Genomic DNA, 10,646 nt, shown 5'->3' on the forward strand with positions numbered 1-10,646 from the left:
CGAATATGCCTTTAGTACCGGAGGACGTGTTCTTGATCCATTCAGAAGCTCTTTAACTCCAAGGATTGTGCAAGCATTGATTTGTGCTCAAGACTGGTTTCGGGCATCCGAAAATGAGTTGAATGTAGAAGAAAAATTGGAGGATCTTGAGGAATTTGAATCTGGTAAATTATCTTCTTTTTTATTGACAAACTTGAAATATTTTTTCTATTCATAAATGCAATTAAGCTACTTCATTATTTTTTTTCTTTCTTGAATAATAGGTTTGATCAAAGGAGGTGCAGAAGCCACAATTGTTGATGTTTGAATTCTCTAATGGTGATTCTGATTTGGTGCTCAATGGATTCTTATTTCTTGGAATTGTTTTGTATTTGAAATTTGGACTGGTTTGGACTGTAATTGCTGGAATTGTTTGGACTGGTTTGGACTGTAATTGCTGGAATTGTTTGGACTGGTTTGGACTGTAATTGTTTGGACTGGAATTTACATAGTGATTCTGATTTGGACTGTAATTGTTTTGTATTATTTCCTGGAATTGTTTTGTATTTCCTGCATTTACTTTGAACAGGTTTCTGTTTTTGATTTGTTATCCCGACTGTTTTTGAACAGGTTTCTGCATGTATCCCGACTGTTTTTGAACAGGTTTCTTGAAAGAAATGAGAGGGCAAAAAAAAAAAAAATTCGGTGAATTCGGAATTCACCGAATTCCGAATTCAATTCGGTAGCGAATTTGAATTCGGTAGTTGCCATTTCGAATTCGAATTCGGTCGGTGAAATTGAAGCCAAATTTCCGAAAAATTCCGAATTCAACTTCCGAATTACCGAATTCGAATTCGATGCACACCCCTACCTGTTGTCAGATGAAATTTCGTGCAATTCTTTATATTGTGTCTTATTTCTTGAATTGCATGAAGCCTAGGCAGATTTCACATGCAAAAAGGATAATCCCCCAGTTTGATATTTTGGTTGAAACTTAAAAAGGGGGATGAACATATAAGAAACCCATGCAGGCATAGATCAAGTCTTCTAGCAATCAGGAATGATGCCTACTGAATTAGACTATTCAGCACTGCTAAAAATGGGATATCTCACGAGTAGGCAGGTGATTTGTGTGGATATACTTGGTTGAATTCTCATCCTGGCTTTGGCAATTGCCAAGGCTGCCTGGTGAAATTGTTGATTAATTTGCAACATGAGACGTGGACAACCCTTTTTGGTTAATATGTAGGGAAAGCAAATATTGGTTTCTTTGACTTTCTTTATTCCTTAGTCACAATTATAGATGACAAATCAACCCATTTAATTAAATTTACCCATACCCGCCCATGAATAGTTGGGTATAGGTATGTTAAGTTTTTGCATATGGGTATAAATGGGTTATCCAATAATACTCATTTTAAATGGGTATTATTGGATAACCCATCAAACCCAATTAACCTATTTAAAATTGTTTTTCCTCAAATCTCCTCTCTTCCCCCTTCCATTTTTTTTTTCAGATTTTTCATTTTGTTATAATGTTAACTACTTTTGTTTCATTATTATTGTTATTTGTTGGTTTTATTTTATCATTTTATTTTCTCTTAATTTGTTAACTTACTCATTTTTTAGCATTACCAATTTATGATAAGTTTTAGCCTCTTTTCCTACATTTTCAAAATGAAATTTTAAATTTATACATGAAAAAAATATTAGGGGTTCAAAATTTTTGGATTAAGTTTTTATGTTAATTTTTATAGTACTTAATTTAAAATTTTATATTTTTATTATTCAATTATTAAATATATGTAATTTTGCGACATAGAATACGGATAGGAAAAAAATTGATAATTAGGCTTATTGAACATTATAGGTAAATATTTAAAACTAATGATGGGTGCAAAGAGTGGTATAAATTGATAACTTAGGTTGCAAAAATGAATATAAATGAGTTTACAAAAAGTTAAAATAAATAGGTTATAAATGGATAATTGGGTTATCCAATTTATTTTTTGACTTATCCATTTATACCCATATAATTAAATATGTATAAATGACTTGACTCACTTATACCCATTATCCATTTTACCCAACTCAAACCCGCCCAAGTCACCCATTTTGACACCTCTAATCACAATGATAGGTTTCCCTTGCCAAAAGTTGCCTTCCACCCCGACTGACTGGCCAGGGGATCGATCCCTTGACCGGTCAGCGAGAAACTTTCAGCCAAAGGAAGGTTGCGAAAAGGCCATTGCCTTTTCTATCAATGAGGTTGGGAAAAGATAGTATTGAAATTTCCACATATTATCCATGTATGTAATACATACATCCATATATATATATATATATATATATATATATATTGTAATACTTGATTAGTACAATTGATTGATAAGATGATGGACAAAATATAAAAATTTTAATACTATTAATACAGTGTATCTATGAACAAAGAGAAGAATTTGAACTATAATAATAACAAGTTAGTGCAATTCTTGCATACATTTCAGTATAACTGATTTTCACAATCAAGACCCGAGGTTTACATGGTCATACTTCTTGACCCGAAATTTTGACCAATAAAGGGTTTTTTTTTTTTTAATGTTCTGCTTCTGCCAATAATACTACGAGACATTTGTACGATTCTTCCCCTTCTTCTGAACTTTTCAATTTGAATATGTATCATTTTGATCCCTAATTTTGCTGCTGATAGACATAATAGTAAGGTAAATTTGAAATCTGTGGTTTAACTCTCAAACCATTCTTTTTCCTCTATCATGGTTTGTAATCTCTCTTTATAAAAAAAAAAAAAAATCTCTTTTCTTGCCCAAAATTTAAAAAAAAAAAGGGAAATCAGTCTTTATGTTACATATAGAAAATGTGTACTACTCGAGAAAACAAAAATAATGATCATAGAAAATTCAAAAAGGGATACATGAATGTAAAGTAAAACTAGTGGCTTCCCAAAGTACTGCCAAAAGGGTAATTCAACTTTTATCCTGCTCTAAGAAAATAGGCAAAAAAATAATAAAAAGAAAATAACTATAGAAATTCTAAAATATCTCTGTGAAATTCTAATTTCTTGATTATTGGCAAAAACTTGGCACTATCCAATCTATCTAATGTGTTGTGCGGACATGGCTGTGCCTGAGTTTTAACTACGTGTAATGACATCTTTCTATGCCACCGAGTTAATTGCACCATGTAGGATTTAATACATAAAGCATGCATGGGTTAAAGGGCTGTGTATGAGGAAATGAGATGATGTCCACCGGAGCAGGTGCCGTGCTTCAAAATCCTTATGCATTACAAGCTGGATATCAGGGGGTGCAGGTGCCCCAATTCCCCCTCCCAATTTATGCCAATGAGGCCAGCCGGTGTTGGAATGGGAATGCATGGCATTTCTTCTTCAACTGCGCTACCTGTGATGCCATTCCCCTTGGCTAGTCCTTGTCAATCAACCCTAGCAGCCTCAGGATTGGGCATGGTTGGTCCAATGCCTCAGATGCACTTGCCACTGAATCCTTTCCAACCATTGCCCTCAGCAGATTCTGGTTCCACTTTGATGGCTGCACAAACATCTTGTACAAGCTTATCTTCAACCTTAGTTTGTACAACTCAAGCAGAAACTAGTTCACTGAGTGTGCCAAGAGCGGCTCAAGTGCCTCAGACGGATCAGGTTCTTTCTTTTCTACTTCTCTGTTGGACCTCCAGATCATTCATTCATATTACATGCTCCAATCTATGAAAATTATGCTCAGTTAATGCAGATTTGTAAGTTTCTTCCATTGCACCTATCTATTGGAGTTCATATAAGTGGATATGTTTGTCATGTCCTGCATATCTTGAATTTACAACATTTTAGCTTCAGTTCATTTAGGCTCTTATCAGAATGACCATTTGTTAAACTGCATATTTTGCATGTGCAAGAGGTTACTGTATTGAAGATATTTATCTGTAGCTGTGAAAGACAAAAGTTTCAAGCGTTATGTGACTATGCAAATCTTAGGGGCCGATCGCAAGTGGTTCAACTTCAATAGTTCTGCCAAGTCAAATTATAACTCCTGCTTCCTCATCAAGTACCAGTCCAGTAGATGAGGTTCCATTGCATCCCGGAGGAAAGCATCGATAGTGGCTCTAGCCAGAGGTAGGTTCTTTCTCATGTCTGATGTATATCAGATATTTACTATATGGTTTGTTAGATGAATTAGTTGAGTGGTAAATTGCTTTGACACACCAGGATTTGAGTTGAGGCCAAAGATGGTAGCGAGAGTTGTTTACAGTTTCAGGAGCAACAGGGAGTTCATTCTTTTCAGCCTTACCGTTTCACCCATTCTTGGTCTACAACAACACTGTTGCAGATCATGGCTAAGGTCTTGCAAGAAATGAAGTAATAGAACAGTTATTACCTCATCTTGGTTTATTACTGCAGTTGAATCACATAATCTGTGGTGCAAAAGCACTTGGTTTCTCAACTTTTCTGTACATTCGCGATTCTCTTAATTTGTTCTTGTCTATGGTTTCTCCTTAGTTCAGCAGTGAGCAAGTACTGAAGCATTTGGATTCAAACGGAAAACCTTTTGAGAAAATTGCCTCTGAATTGTATGCCTGATTCATCATGCCTTTCCATTTTTTCTGTTTCCCTTCTTATCTTCCTTTTCCTCAACTTTTCTGGACTAATGCACTGGAACGATCTGGTTGCAGGACTGAATACAGCAGATGTTCGTTCAACAAACCCTGCGTTTCCTGCAAAAGCCTAATCAGATTCTTCAAGGATTAGAACAATGAAGTCACAAATCTAACCTCCAGGAACAGCCTCCTTGCTAATTAAAAGATAAATTCTCATTGAATTACCCGCAAGAATATGCAAGGTACGATTACTTAACCAGCTATAGTGGTCATGAACTCTTTAAGATTCCTAAACCATCCTCTCTCGGTATGCCAAAGCACATCAAGTCTTATCCGGCACTTAAATGTTTGCATCAGGAAACTCCCCAGGTCAATCTTATTGAACAAAGTTTTGGAGGGTAATTCCCTTCAGCTCTTTGACATTGACATTTCAGCACAAAAGCTTTCAGAAAAAAACAACAGGCCATCATGCCCGAAGAGTCACCTTGGAAGAAATTTTTTACCCACTGTGGATCAAGACTTGAAGCTTAATGGCAAACTGACTAATTATCTCATTTTCTGCTCACTCGGTATTGCAATAAAAGTAAACTACCTCCTCTTATTTGTATGATAACCCTGCAAGAAGCCGCTCAAAATTTGTCAGGCGCTGTATCCGCCACAGAAAATCCTAGTCAGGATATTTCTGTTTCACCAGTTTACTATGATGATTTTATTTGGTGCTGTCTAATTGTAGAGGTGAATATTCGACTAGCACTGCCTATGATGTCTACTCTTTGATCTGCGCCAGAATATCAGTTGTGGCAGGAGGGAACTTCCCAATCCTCAGAACCCAAAACGGGTTCTATCCATGGACTTGCAAACATGAAAGAAAAACAAGAAGCTCCGAGAAGTTCAAAGGGAACTTTAGAATAGCTCCAGTTGCAGCAAATGTAACCGTAAGAGAGTGATTCACCTTTTATGAATTGTCTATAATTCAACACTTAATGGAGGGATAGGATCTAAGATAACAATTTATAAGGATAAAAAAAATCTAAGAGTAATATTAATGTGGCAAGAAATAAAGGAAAGCTGGTATCGCTCCTACGTCCATTCCGAGAATATCAGAACTTTGTTACTGTTGCTTCATGCAACAGGTAAAAGGTCCATTTGACGGCTTCAAGCTATCTCTCAAAGTCTAAATTACAGCAACCCATATTTCAAAATATTCCATCATTTTTCAACAAAGTGCTCTTTCCCCTAATCTGTAGAACACAGATTTGATCATATTTATTGACCTTACACTAAGCTGCAGAAGCGGTAGGTACAAAATTCAACACATTCTGCAGGCATTAGCACTTCTGACAATTCCAAAGGTTTATCAGCGTAATTAACGCTCTACTAAAATTCAATAGAGACAGAGATCAAGAACTTTGGTGGAGATACATTTCTCCATTATTGAAGAATAGTACATAATCACTCAACAAGAATTAACACAGCTACATTTATGGAAGGGACTGGATTTGGTTATATTGATGAGATGACAAGGTCTATGAAAATGGAAAAGAGTATGACTTCTACAAAATGAAGCACTGCAGGCTTATAACCACCTTTTCCCTGTGAAGTATATGGAATTTTGACAGTTACAATTCCAGCATATGCCTCAACAATCATAGATCCTTCACAGGAGTTGCTAGCATCTCCCACTAAAAGTGTCAGAGCACAGGTCTTGCCAATAATAGTTCTAGCTACTTGTGCAATGGCACTTTCTTTTCCTGCCACAAGTTCCGCAACCCTGCTGTTATGAGGAGTACTGAGAGATGAGCCGCATCGATGTATTTTACAGCTTTGAGGGATTCAATCATCCAAGCAGGTGGAGAAGAGCGACCATCCTCAATGTGTTTGGTGGTATGACCTCCCCTGTGCTGGGAAACATGTATGGACCTCTTCAAAATCCCCATCTTCGACAAGTTGTCTGCTAGCAATAGAGAATTATGCAATGAATCAGTAACCGATAGTCAAAAAGCACATAGGCTATACTGCAAATGAAACCATTAATTTCTTGCAATGTACATTTATCACTTTGTAGTCCCAGATGATAATACTACTTTTTTTTTCCTTTTAGATCATAATACTTCAAAACTTGTATATCAACAGATTGAATGACAATTGAAGGCAAGGGGGCATAGTTGATTCAATCCATTGAATATGCAATTTCTGCACTCAACGATTCAAATCAGTGAAGGGGCAAGCTAATTGTGATGCACCTAGAAGGTCAGTTAATTCATCATATACACTTAAATCTTAGGGGACCCCAATCTAACTGTTGCCAGAAATATGGCCCTGGTTAATTTACTGTGACAATGATAGACATGGCCAGGGCTGGCGTCTGCCATTTGCAGCATAAATTAGCAGAATGTGCAGCATAAACTCTGGAGTTAGGCCCTACTAACTAAATTTAGTTTTGAAGGGTAAAGGCTAGAAATACAAGAGAGATATTTACATATCACATGCTAATTTACATCAAAGAGAGATATTTGTTGAACTAGACTGCGCTCTATGATGTTGTACTTAATTCCCAATTTAATGTTTCTTTCACCAACTCTCTTATTTATGGGCAAAGACATGCACATAATAAAAATACAGAAGCATAAGAGTCCCAATTAGCCAATTCAATCAAGCCTCAGATCAACACTCAGAAAAGATAGGGAAAAAAAAAAGAATTTACATAAAGAGCTATGTAAAAAAAAGGCAAAAATTAACCTCAAAATTGGATATTTTCTCCGTCAGAAGATTTGGGATAGCCATTATACTCCAACTTCACATTCAACGTGGCACAAATAGCCCGAAACTTCAACCTCAAAGAATCCATAACATCCCCAACCGACTCATCTTCTGGGTCGGATATTGGATACTTGCTCAGTAACTCTTCCATTTGCTTGATCCTTCTTACGACCCGAGATGAAAAGCAATTTGAATCGACCTGAATAGCAGAATTCCACACATCAATACAACCCTTGTAAAAGCCCAATTCTTCGCCGATTTCGAACCCGGTTTTTAAGCCTACTTGCCGGCCGTCTTCCTCCCCGGAGACTAAACCGTCGGCGTAGCCCTCGTTGTAGCCTTCTTTGACGTGGGTTTCTTCTAGATTCAGCGACGAGTCAAAAATACCTTCTATTGAGTTGGGCTCAACCGAGACTGCCATTGTTGTCGGAAGAATGGAGCTCAAGACTGATTTTCGTGGATTAATTGGAAAGACAAGATAAGAGCCGACCTCCCCTGAGGTTTTGCCTAATATCATTTAGCATGCACAAGCTGAAGCCAATCAGCTACCATACAAAGTTACAGACAAGTAAGCTAATATAGTCTATCAAGCCTTATCCAAGGCAGGTTTATTAACTAATGTTCTAGGCTAATAGGCCTTGTCATCAACCTCCGCAGGTAGTCCGATTGATTCCATAACCTAATAATTACCAGCAGATCCTGCGATCGATTTTCGTGTACTATCTTCTTGTGTATCTTGGAACAAGACTTTACACAATTTTCAGAGATTAGTCACGAAAGGCTGAAATATCCTATATTAAAAACAAAAAAAAAAATAGGCCTTGTCATCATATGAAGAGAATAGATTCTATACTAGTTGTACCAGTGCATGCCAACAAAGTGGAGACAACAATGAATCTAAACACAATTCATTGATTTCAAACACTGAAATGCCAAAGTCAAAAGTTTTTTGGGGTTTTTTTTTGGAGGGGGGGGGGGGGGGTGGTGGTTATAACAGAGCACACACAATCACAGAAAATATTCATTTAACAAACCCTAGACCCAGAAAACAAGGGAAAGAAAGGAAGATAAATTTACAAAAGTACAAAAATATGGGAAAAGCTCAGTAAATATTTTCCAAGTAAACAACAAAAAAGCCGTTAGTTTTTTTAGATTAGATCACCGAAAATTCTAGAAGAAATCCAAAAATACTAACTGCAGTCAAGTGAAGAGTAAAAACTCGGATCTCAGTAAAATTAGTTAAATCACTCAGATCTCAGTAAAAATCATACAAAAACCAAAACATAGAAATCACGCTGCTCCACAAAAAAATCTCAAAAACCACTAAAATCCCTAGACTCCAACCCACTCAAACCACAACAAAAACCGAGTAAATTCAACGATTTTTTTACCTCAATACCGCTAATAAAAACCTACCTTTTCCCTCTCCTCTTCTTCCTACTTCACCACTGCCTTCTCTGCCTGCCAATAGTGGAGCAGAAAATCTCTACCTTTTTTTTATCTTTTCTACTCGCTCCGACTGTAATACTACCTCCTCATTTTTTAGAAGGAAGAAGAAGAAGAAGTAAAGAAGAAAGTGGAGCCTACGACATTTAATGAGTCGGGCGTTTAACTTTTAAAAAACACACACGACACCAAAGTAAGAAAAGTCCCAGCAAAAGATGACTCACTCCCTCCTTTCCTCTTTTTAGTTTTGGGATAATTTCATATACCTCCCCTGAGGTTTTTGACAATTTCCCCTCAAGTTTAAAAAATTATATTTACCTCCCCTAATTTGATAATTTTAGTAACAAAGCCTTAAAATAATATTGACTTGATCAATTTTAAATAAATATCCAAAAATACCCTTGTGTAATGAGTTTTAATTTATTTTTCTATACAATTATAAGATTATTTAATATAATTATAAGAAAAAGATACCAAAAATTTCATGTCCATATCTGCTATTTGGTAAACAACCATAATAATAATTTTATTACTATGATATGATACTTTTAATGGTATTTTATTATGGATTTAGATTTATAAGATAGAAAAGAAAATATTGAAATAATTTATTTAGAGTTTATGAATTTTTGGAGTAGTGGGATTATCATAATTTAATAGTGCTTTTGAGGCATTTCTTTTTTATTCATTGTTAATTTTAATATCAAAAAATAGGAAACAAAGATCAGCAAAAACATTCGATTACAAATAAAATTAATTTATCAAAAAAATCACTAGTTCAACATTTAATTATAATAGAAATTAGAGGTAATAGTGGTAGTTATGCAATTTTATTGGCAAAAAAATTAAAAAAAGTAATAAGAAGGAAAAAGAATGAAAAGATAATTTTAAAACTCCGTCTAAGTATAAGCATACCAAATTAGGGAATTTTATTAAAATATTTAAGGGTAAAATTGTTATTCTAAATGACAAGGGAGATATGTGTAATTTTTCAAAGCTCAGAATAGCTTAGTGAAATTGTCAGAAACCTCAGGAGAAGTTTCTAAAATTATCCCTTTAGTTTTTTGTAGTGTCTTCAATTATTTTTTTTTCTTTTATTTGATGAAAGAAATAAAACTCAAGAACCAAAACCCAAAATAAATTGTTTTGTCACTCGGCACTTGTCTATCTTACCCTTAATCTTACTCCTATTCTAGCTTATACAAAAAGGGAGAGTTCAACTGAGTCATGGAGGAACAGACAAGAACTGAACCACCATCGAACCAAACGGGGGCGTAGTGCATCCATATGGACTTGAGTTATTTAAAGTGACAGCCACATATAATGTCAAGTAGTGGGAGGTAAGGTTTGAACTCTTGATCTTCCACCCTACCAAGCCTTAAAGGCTATGGTGGTAGCCAACAGCCCAAATAGCTGTTGGTTGGTACTCATAAATTTTTACCAAACTCAGAAATAAATTTGTTAAGACACATGTAGAGGTTAGGTACTCATAAACTTTTAATGTTAATGGCCTAGAGGTATAGTTGAATTTTTTTTTTTTTAAACTTCTTTACTTATTGCAAAATTTATTTTGAGTATCAAATATTTTTATTGTTATTATTGTCTTGGGTAAACTGCTAATTTCATCCCTAAACATTTTCACTAATACCAATTTTATCCTTGAATGTTTTTTTAACTTGGCATTGGTTCCTGAACTAAAATTTTCCTGCCAATTAAGTACCTTCACGGCAGTGCGTCCCCAAACATTTTTCATAGCTAGACAAACAACCGCTTAGAGGCATTTTAGGAAGTTCAATTAATACTTGTGTTGGACCAACGTCATCATCATCCACCAT

The 10,646-nt window shown here is 35.4% G+C and overlaps 1 long non-coding RNA gene across 2 annotated transcripts; it reads right to left on the reverse strand.

Moving 5' to 3' along the window:
• Positions 1–6,005: 6,005 nt before the first annotated feature.
• LOC113707093 (uncharacterized) lies at positions 6,006–9,031 on the reverse strand. Of its 2 annotated transcripts, XR_003452154.2 has the most exons (3): positions 8,782–9,015; positions 7,345–8,156; positions 6,006–6,556 (listed from the first exon to the last, which is right to left on the reverse strand). It is a non-coding gene; the product is annotated as an uncharacterized lncRNA (long non-coding RNA). The 2 variants fall into 2 exon arrangements; XR_003452153.2 differs by having other exon boundaries at positions 7,345–9,031.
• Positions 9,032–10,646: the final 1,615 nt, after the last annotated feature.

The sequence above is a fragment of the Coffea arabica genome, chromosome 8c (genome assembly GCF_036785885.1).
Source record: "Coffea arabica cultivar ET-39 chromosome 8c, Coffea Arabica ET-39 HiFi, whole genome shotgun sequence".
In the NCBI taxonomy this organism is placed as follows: Eukaryota; Viridiplantae; Streptophyta; class Magnoliopsida; order Gentianales; family Rubiaceae; genus Coffea; species Coffea arabica.